This window comes from Osmia lignaria, chromosome 10 (assembly GCF_051020975.1).
Source record: "Osmia lignaria lignaria isolate PbOS001 chromosome 10, iyOsmLign1, whole genome shotgun sequence".
Lineage (NCBI taxonomy): Eukaryota > Metazoa > Arthropoda > Insecta > Hymenoptera > Megachilidae > Osmia > Osmia lignaria.
In genome coordinates this window covers 7,290,867-7,305,622 of record NC_135041.1, presented here as the reverse complement: position 1 = coordinate 7,305,622, position 14,756 = coordinate 7,290,867, and the positions used below count along the sequence as shown (strand labels likewise).

The window sequence follows — 14,756 nt, the reverse complement described above, 5'->3', positions numbered from 1 at the left end:
CGACGTGCACGGGGAACGGTAAGGATCGTGTTTGATTTTTATTTCTCCCCGGTCTAGCCACTTTTCTTCACCTCTTTGTCCGTTTCGCGCCTTCCACCTCCTTGATTTATCGCCACCCCTGCAAAATTGCGCTTTCCCCGTCGCAAGCGGATAAAGTGCAGGCCCGATGCTTGAAAGTCCGCCAGCGGATGTCACCGCATCGGTTAAAAAGTATCGTAACAATGCTCTGATAAAATCGCGTCGTCCAACCGGCTTAATATCCTGGACGCGAGCGTTACGCAAGTAATATCAACGGAAGAAGAATGAGATCGCTATTAAAAGCGACTCGAGGATCCCGGCCCCTAACGTCTTTATTCTTGGCGTGACGAGCGAGTTGCCGAGTTTCGCGACGTGTAGCGTATTAGTTATGATTTATTAATAGTCGGTAGCCACTTCGATACCGCGATAAAATTAGTATTCCCTTCGGATGTGGACAGTTCACCAGCCGATTCTACTCGGTTCCCTTACCTGTGGCCAATTCACAATTAACGCGCTCTAGCTGGGCCGTTTGATCGTCGACTCGACACGCGACCAGCTTACCTCGACATCATAAATTAAAGTCTAACTTTGGCCGACGTAAATGTATCAAACGATGGATACTTCCTACTGACTGCTGACACTCGAATGGAACGGTATTTCAAGAAACAAGAAGGACAAAATGCTTGCTCGAAAATGCGCCCATGATTGTTTCTTTCTTTCTATTAAAACAATCGCCAACGAAAAACGAAAATGTTCACTGACATTTTTTCGTTTACACACAGTTTTTACAATGTTTCTATACGTCTGATTCAGTGTTTGTTAGTAAAAGTATGTCGGGATTAGGCTTTCATAAATTGAAGAACCGAGCAACAGAAGCGAAATTCGAATCTATCCAATGGCTATTCAACCCTTCCGATAGATCGATTCACGAGCACGCGAAATTTTCGCCGCCGGCTGTACGCGCTACTTTACGTTCAATGTACAATTTAATCTAACGGTCAAACGGTTCTTTTCGCTGTTATGAAATGCTAAAAAGCTACGGAACGAGAGTCGATTCGTAATAGCTGTTCCACTGATCGTTTTCAAAAGGAAAATTGAATTGATTTACAAGCTAATGGGAGTCCGTTCGATCGGAACGTTCGATTTGAATAATCAAATACCTTGCGAAAAACTATGATCGTCGCATAGGGGAGGAAAGAGTACCACTTTAACTTGACATAGATTTGAAAACTGCTTCGTTATCAGGCTATATTAAAAAAAATTCAGCTATTCTAAATTCAGAAACTTTCTCCTGAGCGTGACAATAATTTCATATGAGAAATTAATCATGTGACATATCAATAACACTGATAACGATTGTGTTAATGAGATCTTGACACAAATTGCAGTTACCATTTCGTTTGATGAATTAGATTCTTCTTAAGAGGTAGATTGCGTATCAACAAGTGATAATATCGTTGTCCTTAATCAATTCCACTAACGCAGGAACCGATATCCTTTCGCAAGAACGATTAGCAACGTGCAACATATTACGAGTTAAAGTGCTTTCATAAACAGCCACAAGATTTTTCACGAAACGGTCACACTTGTACGATCTTTCCCTGAATATCAGTGGAATTAAGACGTTAAGTGTTTGAAATTATCGTGGCATTTTATACAGTGGAAGAAATTTATCCGTAATCTTGAAAATGTATCGCTTTATCGATATTCTTTCACGAATAATGACTGCAACGCGGTATCGTTACCGATACTTCCTCTCTCTTTCTCGCAACACTCAGGAGAAATCAAGGATCGTTCGAAATGTCGGTAAAGCATTAAAGTTATTTGTCGCATAAAATAGTATTATTATATAGTGAACGAGACAACGTTCGAGTTGCATGTCGAGCGACAACGAGCCGAGTGAAACGTCTTTAAGCAGACTGCAAAGAGATCGTTACCTGTACCGTATAATTTGCCGGTTACGCAAGCGAACGTTAACTAGCTGGAAGTCTTGTCATCGCCGACTGTATAAATCATTTCGATTGCGTGCTTCGTGCGTTTTCCTGTCTGTCGGAAAATGTACCAATTCGTGCGAGAGAAAAGGAGGTCTCTACCGGTCATACGCGACGCAATGCAATGGAAATTCTCATTTTTTTTTCCATTTGTACCTTCTGTCATTAAGCGAAATTGTCAAGCTGTCGCTCGTTTCTTTTTCTAAGCTTTTTATTCTCCTATTATTTTATAATTGTATAAATATTATTTATTCTTATTTCTATCTCTATTACGTGACGGATAAACGATTTGTCCTCCGTTCCGTTCTCTCCGATTATTTTAAATAGCGTAGCGTACAGCAATAGACAATTCTACGAAAGCTTTCCTTTCTACGGAAATCACCGACGGAAAAGTGAAGGTAAATAATCCAGCAATAACGAAACGCATTCGGATTGGGCCGCGGAGGTTATCTCGACTCGTCTCCTGTCTCTCGTAGATTTCTTCCTCGATGCGGTTCGTCGTTTCTTTCGAATCGAAGCGCCGCGGATCGAAGTGAAAGTTCGACTCTCCCGCGGTTCGAACGTGCTATTCTTTTGCCGATTGTCTCGTCACCCGGGCGCAGCCAGCATTATCCTATCGCAACGACCGACACGAAGAAGGAAACGCGGAGAGAATGGATGCTGAAACGGCGTCGTTGATCCTGAACGATCTCCGATCCAGTCACCGCGAGACAAATTCTCACGCTTCGTAGCCCCGGCCAGCCTCTACGGGTTAATAACGGCCGGGCTCCGCTTCCTTCGCGATAGAAATTAACGCTTGATCCGCTCCGTCTGGTATCTTGCCACGTGTCACCATTATCGTCTACGTTTCACGCGATTCGGTTCAAAATTAATCGACTTACCATAATCTTCAATATTTTCACTCTTCGCGTGTATGTATGTACACTGGGTCATATCAAACGTTAGTGCCATTTTTCATGTCGAAGATAACAGTTTACAGTGTTATATATTCTTATCATAAAAAAGTACCGAGGTGTAATAAGTTACGACAATTTATGTATACCAAAAAATAATGACGGATGTTAGATTCCTTATTTTAAATTATAGAAATCATTTACATGTTTTCGTTGTAATGCACGTTGATTTTTGTCGAGATAAAAGATAATTTTATATGTTAGTTTATCTTTGATCTTTTTTTTTATTTATTTTCAATTGAAAAGTAAGTGCTCGACGAACGCCGATTGTTCTAGTGTTAAAGTTACTGCACCGATCGAAATATCGTTGGTCGATCTTGAAACGCAACCAGCTACAGGGAGACGAAACGCGACCGGTCGACTGTGCACGATCGTAAAATGTCTAGGTGACTAAGAAATCGTGCTCGGGTCTGGGTCAGCAGTGACACCCGAACGCGGTTCCGCTAACGATCCACGGCACGCCGATAACTTTTCGTCGGCGAATTTTTCCTTCCCTTCGTTCCTTGTGCGAATGCTAGAAGCGAGAATTCCGCAAAACAAGGTTTCGCGAGAGAACAGGTCTCCTCGTTGTGCCCACGGTTCTTACGTGCTTTCTAATGTAAAGTATGCGCCCGGCTAATGGCTCGGAGGAGAACAGATATTGCATCGGGACGCCGGAGCCGTGGTAAGGTGCCACGGCAGGCAATTAATTCCTCCGGCAGACTTCCGTATCGGAAAGAGATAAACGTTGGACGCTCTCGGTCGGGACCCTAGGATCGTATATTACGCCGCTGGTTTTGCGAAGGGATTTTTCTTTTTCTCCAACCGATCGGTTGCCGTGTGTTCCCGACTGTGAGAGCTGCAACTTCAAACCAGAGGAAGCTGCAGCAACGCGTCGTTGTCGTTGTCGGTCCGCCTCGTCCTCGTACTCCGCGTCGCGTCGTCGTCGTCGTCGCCGTGGTCTCCGTGTTCTCTGCCCTTTCCTTCTTCGACAAGGTATAGAGTGTGTGTCGAGATGGTACTCTTGCAGAACGAGAGGACCGGCGCCAAGTAGATGTCGCCACTACCTATTTGGCTACACAAGGACGCGAATCTACACGCGCGAGAGTTCCCTCTGACCGTATCCTCTGTTCCCTATTCCGAACTCCCCTTAATCGGATGCCTTAGATTCCATTCGGCTAATTAACCGCGCGTTATGCTGAATCCTCGCTAAATTTAACCCTATGCACCAGCCGATACGTCGATCCATTAATTAACGGCCGTCTTAAACGGACACGTCGCCGTGGAAAAATCTACGGAACTCTTCAGAACTCGTACCGACACCGTAATTACTCCGTTCGCGTAATGTCTTACTTCGCGCTGATCTGAATTACTAATCGTCCTGCGCCAGGAACGAATCATCGTGCCTTCGATGGACATTAATACATACGTGAATAGACTAACAACGCGTATAGTATGAAACGATCGATTGAAATGATTTGGAGCATTAGAAACGATGTTTCAAGTGGATATTCAATTATAAATACATATGAATGTACAATAACCATTTATGCAAACGATGTTGTTTTATCGCATGGCTGTATATATTATAATATAATATATAATAATATAAAATGTGTCTAAAATATCAGCAGGACAATACCTTGCAAGTTAATAAGATAAAGTTTCAAAACTAAACAACTACAACACATTATATATTCTGATCCATTCACAAGGCTACTGTTTTAAAATGTAGAGCACAAAATTACTGGCGCGCATACATACGTTAAGATAATTTATAAATAATGCGACAGTGGAACACGTTCATTATAATGGTACTGCTGAAATAGCAAGGAGTAGCAATTTTGATAATCTAAGTAATACGATAATGCGCGTGCACCTAGCGCTATAATTTCAAATTTTGCCGCTGGGGCAATGAGCATGCATCGTGCGCAGACGCAGCTGTATTCGCGCAGTTGCCGCGCAGTGGCGGTGGAAAATGGTGCGTCCTCCGTTAAACTCTATTTGTGACACGCGAAATAACGTGCGTTGACGGTTTCAATCGTTCCGAATCATAACAAATAAATGTTAACTTTACCGCGATGTTATGGTGGTTATACACTCGATAATCGGTACACAAATTGGCGTGTTTGACGGCGTTCGCGAGTGTTTGTCGTTCTTCGAAGCAGCAACGCGATGTACGAGCATTGTCACGCGCATGCGCTGCCAGAAACGACGAGACTGGAGGTAACACGATGTTTACAAACGAGCGTGGAGAAGAGATTTTCAGGCCAACGAACGTTGTGATTCTGCGACCATCAGCATGAGTAAGTTCTCACAATCTCTTTCTCTTAAAGTATACGATCATTTTCGACGTTTCATCAGATTATGGGTCGATTCGAGACACACGCGTGACTAACAAAGAAATCGATGCTAAAGAAATAAACGTGTCGTTATTGACGGTTTGACACGTAGACGACGATAGAATGCAGCGATTGTCTCGAAACGAGATACCGCTTTCTCGGTTCGACTTTAACATAATTCAAGCGTCTCGAACAAAAGTCAAGGCGAATCGCAGAACGTTGCCATTCAGAGACAACACGTTTTACCACCAGAGGGGGTAACGTTTTCGCGTTGCATCGTCCACGCCGCGCCGATAGGATATCTCGATCTGTCGATAAATCGACTTGAAGTGAGCTACGAATTAGAGAATCGACGCTGTTTCGACGTGAAACCTTGTCGAGCCCGGTGTACACTGTCTTGTACGCTCCGAACGTGTACGAACGCTTTCAAAACTGCTAGCGTTCTGCGTGTGATTAACGAGTTAGAGCGGCGAGCTGCGAGTTGCTTTTCAGTAGCAACGTTGCTCGTTTCGGTGCTCGCCATTACGTAACGGGAACGCTCCGCGGGTACAGCCGTAGAGGGGAACGCGGGAAACGCGCGTTCGAATTATCGCGCCTCACCGTACGTTCTACACATAGTATATTACCAGATGCGGAGATAAGGGAACGCGCGTTAAATGTTTCATTACCGGCCAGGCTCGCGCAATCCACGCCAGGATTGAATGTCCGAGACGTTGATACAACTTATAGCTTGAACCTCGAGCTAGCTGTGCGCGCCTCTTAATAGGCGTGAAAGTTTAGCGTGTAACCCTTAACTAAGCGAGGTGTATTTAACGAGAAAATTGCCATTTCCGAACCTGACAAGTTCCGCGATTGGAATATAGAATAGGTTGATGCGTGATGGTTTAGCATGTCCGTTGCTAATTATTACGAATGGTAATGTGAAAAATGATGCTAGGTATAGTGTAAAAAAAAGCTCTTGTCGTGCAAAGGTTAAGTACATAAGGTAGAACTAAGAGAGTGGTAACACTTTGATTTTGAAACATTATTACACAAAAGCTATTACACTTACAACAAACCTTCTTATACCAAAATGTTATATAGTTATCTAACATTATTAAGTCATAACAGTTTCGCTCTATGACAAGTAATATCCAAGCTATTAATAAAAAATGGAGACCGGGGAAACTTCAAAAAAGATCAAATTAAAGATTACAAAAAAGAACAAACACATAATTGCAAAGAAAGTACCTATTGATATTACAATTTTAAATCAGTAAGAGAAAGTTACTTTAGGGTACGAGAAACTTATTACTGTCAGGACATTAATATATATATTTCAAATACTATTTTTCATTATATGTATATCCAAAATTTATGTTAATATCTGTTAAATGTTTTGAGCTATTTAACGTGTTAGTACCCGCGATCTACCTACATACAAACAATAGTTGAAATAACTAGGGCAAACCAGTTTACTGTTAACATTCTGGAGTAAAATGGCTGACAAATGTTGATGGTATTAGATGAACGATATTTTCTTATTTATTAAAAAAGCAGATCCTTATTGCATAAGTAGAATGTGAAAGCAATTCGACATCTATACAGGATCAAACGAGAAGAAGGGTAAAATGATCGTACAATGTTTCGCGCGGTCGCCGCAGCACGTAGCGAAGACGAACGGCCGCAAAACGAGGCAAGGTATATTTCGCTTTGTCTTATCCCGTCGGGGTAAGGGTGTAAAATGCGTGTGGAATACGTGCTAAGACAAGGGTCACCGATACACCTGCCCCGGAGCTTCTAGAGCGCGATAATATAGGATTCTGATCCGACAACTGCGACCGGTATCTTCTTTTCCCCCCTCTGGCTCGTTCCATCCAGAGGAACATAATGCCCTGTAGAGCAGGCACTCATAACGCCCGGCGAACCTGTTGAGATATAGCCCGGGTAGTGTTTCAATCGCTAGGCCACGAACGTCGACAATGATACGCGCGTACGTATGCAAAACGTATTACAATATTGGATAGCCGACCCATGTATCACGATAGTCGAAATAAATCAACCGCGAACAAGCACCGACGTGGCCGGCAGAGTCTTAAATAATTTACTAATTTTTCAATAGGTCGACCCCAAAGGTCGCCTCGGAGTACCGCGTAAATCCCTTTGGCTATGCCTCTCGTGGCGAGCCCTCTTCCAGCTGAATCCTTTCCTAGTCCGTTCTGTACATACGTAAGATACACCTCGGGTGTTAGAAACCGAAGGAAATCGCGTAGCTCGTTTGAAAAATTCTTGGTGCGCACCAAAGGGAATAAAGAGCCATACCTCTCTCGCGATCGTCTAGCAAAATACATACTTCCGCAGGACGAGCAACAAAACAACGCGTCGTGAGTCGGTGAACATAATGTAAACGAGCAAAAGTCTGTACTTATTACCTTCTATGTGCTTTCCTCCAAGTTAAATCTTGGAATGTCCTGGGGAGAGATCTTTGGGAAAATAGAAACAGAGGTTGTTCCACACAAAATGAACCGTACCGTAATTTTAAACAACTCGAGACATTTTATTTGCAATCATTTGATACATGGATACATATGACTCTTGAAAGTTAAATTTCCGAATCTACGCAACATTAAGTAAATCCATTCGATATGTCTCCTACCGTAGCCCACCCTCCTATTCGCAGGATCTTACAAAAAGCGAGGGAATCTTCTGGGGCAGACAATACCACTTGATCCCTCAACCAGTAGCTCTGCGTCTCTCGTTCATTTCCCTCTACCCCTGCGTGTCTTCTTTATTCTGTTCCTCTACATTTGTAGAACCCTCTTTCTTGCTCCCCTTGCCGGCCCGCGGTTCTTTCTCCCTCTCGTTATAATGGGCAAACACATAATAAAGAGGGTAAGCGCGGAGCGTGTACGCGATATGTGGGGCGTTTAACAATGGAGCACACCTGAGCACGGGCCGGTGCTTTTGAGGTGGCTTTAGGAAGGTAGAGAGCGAAGGTACCGCATGGTGCATCGGTATGAAATGTGGTGGGACGAAAAACGAGCGGTCCGCGGCGAAACGGAGCGAGGGGTACGGAACAATGCTTCCAACCTCTTCTTCTTCGTCTTCTTCTTCTTCTTCTTCTTCTTCTTCTGCGTTGTACCCCTTTTTCTCCCGTGTCTCCTCGCCACCGAGTCGGGGTGCCGGCACGATGCTCTCCCATTTGTTCGCGAAACACCGAACACAGGCAGTCACCTCGTACGCACGTCGTCGTAGCATAGCCTGGCATTGTCCACCACGCACCCCTCGTACCAGAAACGTGTGTGCGTAACGTATCTCTTTCAAGCTGCACCGGTGCTATTCCAGTGTGCTGGAAAACTGCCACCTCGAACTCCACCGTTTGTCTTCCTCCTTTCCTTTCATCCTCACTCTTCTCGCTCTTTTCTCCTTCTTTCGGGAATCCTTCGTTACTTCGACTCGCTAATTACGTATGCACTCGCGCAACTGGCTATCTCGAATGACGCTGGTGTCTCCAAATTATTCAGAACACGGTCGCTTTATCCTTTTAATTTAATTTAACTTTCCGCTCGATATTATGCACGAGTAATATATACCGGCATTACTATACATTAAAAAATTTGGTTCCCTTAATTATTCAATTAATATTGTATTAATCGTGTCAATCACCAGAGCAGTCTCACCGAATTCATTTCTGAAGAAGGTAAAAAGAATCAGTCGCATCGATCTGTGTGTAAAACGAACACATCGATACGATCGATAAGACGTTAAAGATCTTACGGCAGACGGAATCCAACGATTGGTCGTTAACCGACAGCGAGTCGTTAGCTGAGCTCGTTTATGCGACAACGGCTTATTACTCGCGTTTGATCGTTACGTAATAACGATTCAAAACGTACGATCGTGTTACGCATCGACGAAGTCGCAAATGCGCCGCGTATCTCTCAAAGACGAAGGATAATGAACAGTTTCGATCCGGGGAGTTAGTTTTTCTCCGCCGTTACCAGAGAGCTCCGCCTTTTATTTGCTTTTTCCGCGGGAAGAATTACCGATTGACTACGATTGAACAGGCGGTTGCGTAAACACCGAAACGAAATGTTCCCGCGAGAAGCAGCTCTTTCTCTCCGATACGTAATACCTGTAACGAGCTTGTTTTCCACGCAATTTCTCGCAACAATTTCTTGGCACATACGAAAAGTTCGTCGTTGCGTATCACCGGTTGCTGGATGTCCTCCCAACGGAGACGTCGCATATTTTATAACGACGGAATATCGCGGGTCTGGGTCGTTTCACGTTCGACAACACCCGACGACGAGGTTAACCGCGTTTCGCTTTGATCTGCCCCGGGGCACTTTTTAGCGTTAATTTCTCTCTCTGTTGCCCTCTCTTCAGCTGGTGACGAGAGATCATTAACCGCCACGGACTTACCGTGCTCAGGCATTAGAATTTAAATCGTCGCTGATATAATTACGAGGAAAAGCTAAATCCCGCGGTCGCTGGAAGGAAGGAATTACGAGGGCGAAAAATTAATAAGGAGAATCATAGGGTATTTATGCGAGGCGAACGACGTTTTATCGACGCATTCGATCAACGATCCCGATGTTTCGTTAAGTTTATCGCGCCACATCCAGATCCCAGAGCTTTTCATTCCCTCGTTACGCGCCTGTCTGGTATCAACGAACCGGTAATAATAAAGGAAAAGGCCGCCTGGCGATAGCGAACAACTACTAAAATGATCAATCGAGCTACGGATTCGCGGTATTATAAATCCAGGGCTAATTAGAAGGATCGGGAGAGGTTGGAATCGCTAAGAGCAACCCGTTCCGCGAGAGGAATGTTAACAGGCGCGTAGATCCGTATTTTCCACCGACCGGATTTCGCCCATGAGTGACATTGTGTATCTGGCGCGTTTTAACTGTCACGAATTCTGCGGGGAATCTCTATAGCCGACCGTCCCGCTCGAATTACGATAAACGAGCATCGGAGCCGCATGAACGGAAGAATGTTATGCTGAATGGTTTTCACGAATGCAGCTTCTTCGAAGGCAAAGTATGTATCGGCATTCGGAATGCGTGTAATCTAACGTACGTTCTTTTCGAGAAAAAGAGAAACAGCCGACTCGTTGCTGAAGTAACCCATTAACGAGCTAATGAACGTTCAATACAGGATGCAACGTTCCAGGATGAATTTCTAGGAGCAACGAATTCGATATTGACTCGTAGAATGATTAAATTTCTAATTTTACATACTAACAAAATGCTAGCCTGACGCTAAAGGATTAATAGCCCGATTATACAGCGTCGGAGCATCGAGAATTCTTCTGGTAGTTCGTTAGAATTATCCTCTCCATCTTGGCGTTGATCAAAGCGAAAGTATTTTTTCTTTCGTTGGGTCGGCCAGAGGACACCGATGGACCCTTAGGTACCGTTTCTTCGTTCTTCCTCGTCGACGCGGTTCGAATCGTGTGCGCTTTCATTGCCGCTGGAATGCGATGGTTACTTCTCGTTCGCCCGTATACGCCGTTGGATCCGTTCAAGGCCGATGCGGTTGAGGTGAACGGATGAATGGATTTGTCAGATGAATGCTTGGGATAGGGGCGCATCTTCTTCAATTACCACTCGCGTGTGTCGGTCGGTGGCTCGCAACCAACGTGTTTTCTTTTCGTGACTACCTTTGGCTAACTGGGCGGTAGCTCTTACGCCAACGTCACTCTGCGAACGAGTAATTGTAAACGAGATTCGGGGATAAGGTGAAGGAACGGTATCATTTCTGTTTGCTAATACCCTCCAGCTGTTCAATTACACAACCTATTAGAGAAAAACAGGAGCATCCTCCTAAGGGGGAAGGTCCATGACCAACTGAAATCGTAAATATCCTAGTGTGTCACTGCAGTTCCGTAAAGGAAGGACGTACATAAACATCTGGTGGTCAGGTCCGAGCTGATAGTGGAAATCGAAGCAACCTGATCCGAGGGTCTGCGTTAGGGCTGCATAATAGAAGCTGCCCGTTAACAATTGCATAGAAAGACGCGCCGGTCCGTTTTAGATTGAGGAATATTGGGCCATTGTAGGACGATCGGTGAGTGGTGTGTGAGTGCGTTGACAATGGGAAGCCCAGTGGGTGCGTTAATCCGGCATGTAAGGTTGCTCTGTGGGAATATTTCGAGTAGAGGCAGGGGATGAGGGTGGATACACGTAGAAAGAGGGGGAGAAGGAGACTCGGCTCTATTGTTGCATCCTGGCGATATTATCTGCGGTACACGCGATGCCTCTGTCGGCGAACCAACCGAGTTGACTCGCGTTTAAAGCCTCGTGTGCGTTCCTTCCAGCTCCTTCGTAATTGCCGCGAACGAATGAATCGCTGCTGCAATCGCCGTGGACAGATCTTCGCGAGCTTATCGGCACTCGCGGCGCGCCTTTGTTCGAAATCGATAAACGCTTCGGCAGAGAATCATTTTCCATTTTCCTCTTCGAACGATCGCGATGAATCGAACCGAGTACGCGAGATGCTGGGAGATCGATAAGCGTAGCGAGGCAAGAGGTTGCGCTTACAGGCATTTCTCACGTCGCGTCGTAAAAATTGCATTCAAGAATCGGATACTGTTAGGCTAGATGGAGCTTTTACACGTTTCGATCGATTCAACGTTTTGTTTGATTCCCAGGATTGATCATTTAGGGAAACTGCGGAGGCAATAAAATCTCTTATTGCAGTATTAATGATACGTTTACTCTCCTATTTGTCGAAAAATTGGAATCTCGAATATTCCTTCGCGATGCACACCCGACTACATAACACCGGCTACTTTATGTTTATTAACGACCACGTTTGCCGCTTTCGCGCCTAGCTGCCCATAGACTATTCCAATTCCAACAAACGACCAATTGAATCGATCGTGCGTTAAAATCATGCGAATATGAAGCTCGAGCGCTGGCAGGTTTTAAAAACGCATTCCGTGTTCTCGCGGCATATAAGAAGGCGCGTCGCTCTTCTGGTAGCAATTTCTGCCTGCTTGCCACGTTCGAAAGAGGTCTCAGCCCAGTATCTCGCCTGCAATTTCATCCTCTCGGTCGAGTGGTTTCGAAATTCCAGTTGTGACGGGCGACGCCAACGACGCCGTTTCGCCCGTTAACAGCGCTGCCCCTAATCTCGGGAACGGATATCGAGACGGTGTACGATGTCGTCGGTGATCGGTCAGGGGATCGGTCTCTCGGAAAAGTGGCCGGCCACTTTTGTAGCCGCTGAACGTGGGAATGATTTTGAGAGAAGACCAGCCCCGGTCAGATCGAAACAGAAACAGGTAGAGTTGGCAGGAGGAAGAAAGAGGGAGGGAAAGCACCTGGACGCCTCTTCGAGCCAGTTCCGTGGCGTCTTGGTGCTCCAACCTATAGGTATACTATACAGGGTGTTCAAGTTAACGCTTCGTACGATTTTTTATTCATTTGCAACAATGTGATGACAAAAATTATTAATCAGAGTTTCTTTATTATAATATAATATTTCAAAAATACTCCTTTTTTCTAATAACTCCAAGATTTTTTAACTCTAGAATAACGAAGCAGAATCATTGTCGAGACAATACATAGTTGAGAGTTTAAATTTAGCTTTTCCCGTACTCCTCTTTTAAGTTTTGTGTTATTTCTGTAGATATTATTTTTCCAATGCACGAAAGTGTTTTATTTTAAATCTCGAGTATTTAATTTTAATCCCGATCGACGTTCGGTCACTGTACTCGAGGTACCTTCGATTTTATGGCGATTGCTACAACCAACCTGAATTTCAATTAACATTGTTGCAAATGATTGGAAAATAGCGGGTTGCGTTAGCGTGAACACCCCGTATACACGTACACAGGTGAACGACGACGCGGAGGCAACACACGTGTCGTCTCGTGTATGCGCGTTCATGCAGTTTGTAACGCGAGGAACAGGTATTCCCCCATTGAAATAAGGTAACGTCGCGAATATGAAATATACCCCCTTGTACAACTTGATAATCCGTGGTTACCATAAATCCTGAGTGATTATCCGCGTGTCTATTTATAAGCCTCGTGGCGTCGCCCTCGCCTCTCAGCCCGCCCGTCCTCTCCTCCTTAACTTCGTTGCATGTACCTTCTCTCCTTATTCCTCTTCAATTCTTTGTTCGAATATTCTCCCCTCGTCCCGCTCTATTCTTCGTCTTCTCGTCGAGGAGATGATCGCGGCCAAAGGACCTCGCGCGTTTCTACCTATATGCGTGTCACGGCCTTCCATCGTGAACGCTCGCGCGCCAACAGAGCCCTTTGGAGAGATACGCTCGATAGGATTAATCGGCTTACGAAGACACGCTCGCGCGTCGAGCCGCGGCGAGTCGCGCCGGCCAACCACCGGAATGATTTGTTGCTGAACATTCGTCCGCACCTGCGACAAAAATGGCGTTCGCCCAGTAGGGCTGCATGGCCTTTCTCCTTCGACGATGATTCGTGGACGTCCGATATTTGGACACTTTTCTTTCATTTTGTAAAACTTGCTACGGGTCGGAATTTTACTAGAAAAGTAATATCTGCAGAAATAGTATGAAACTGAAAGAATAATTAACCGATCGTACTGCTATTAATTAAGAATTCGAATCAGTCTTCCAACACATGGCAGTTGCCACTGTGCGTTTACCGCTTATTTAAATATATGAATGTACACTAACAAGTACGTTTAAGTTTGTCGTGTTCGAAGATATCGATGCTCGATCGTGCGAATTCCTTGTCGATGCTCACGATAAAAGGCAATAAAAGTCATAGCAACAATCGCGCGATGTAACACGAAAGGGACGTCGTTGCACGCTCGATCGGGTTTCGCAACGTTCCGTAGAAGTTTGAGAACCGGAAACGTAGCGAACGCGAAATGCGTCTGTGCACTGTCAGATTAATTGCACGGCCGCGTTTCTTTCGCGGTGTCTGTTGCTGGAAGGAAGCCGGTCTCGCTCGAACATTAACGCACGGAACGAATTAACAGTTTGCCTTATAAAAATGAGAGATAACGATCTCGATTCGAACGAGATCCGCCCTGTTCTCCGATGTCAAACAGAATTCCTATGGATCGCGTTACGTGTTATGCCAGGCAGATGTGCACATTTTCAATGATAACACAACTGCTCTTCCGGTTCTTCGGACCGGAAACACGTCGATCTCTCACGTTGTCGTTCGGTTATTCGCGCAAACGCTACCCGTGAAAGATTAGCGCCGTTTCTCTTTTGTCAAACAGGAAACGCATTCCGCGGCTATAATATAATATCTGAACACAGACATCTAATCTTCGTATCGCATCTGTAATATATCATTGCCGACGGACCATGCTTGGTTGCGTAATTCCGGGTTTCTTGCGAATGAAATTGCTCGCGATCTCGGCGAACCAGCTTGTTTTCCCTTACACGGCCTTTCGTCTATCTGATTTCTTCATTAACACCTTCCTCATATTCCATTCGTATTCGTTGAAAAGTCTTGTAAGTATTATCGGAGTGTATAGCAA

General features: G+C 44.8%; 1 protein-coding gene across 1 annotated transcript in view; it reads left to right on the top strand.

The window, feature by feature from the left end:
• Positions 1 to 4,889: 4,889 nt before the first annotated feature.
• Sox102F (transcription factor Sox102F) overlaps positions 4,890 to 14,756 on the top strand; it is a 160,000-nt gene continuing 150,133 nt past the window's right edge. The window contains exon 1 of the mRNA XM_034339920.2: positions 4,890 to 5,247. The gene's annotated coding sequence lies outside the window, so the exon portion shown is untranslated. The remainder of the gene's footprint in view (positions 5,248 to 14,756) is intronic.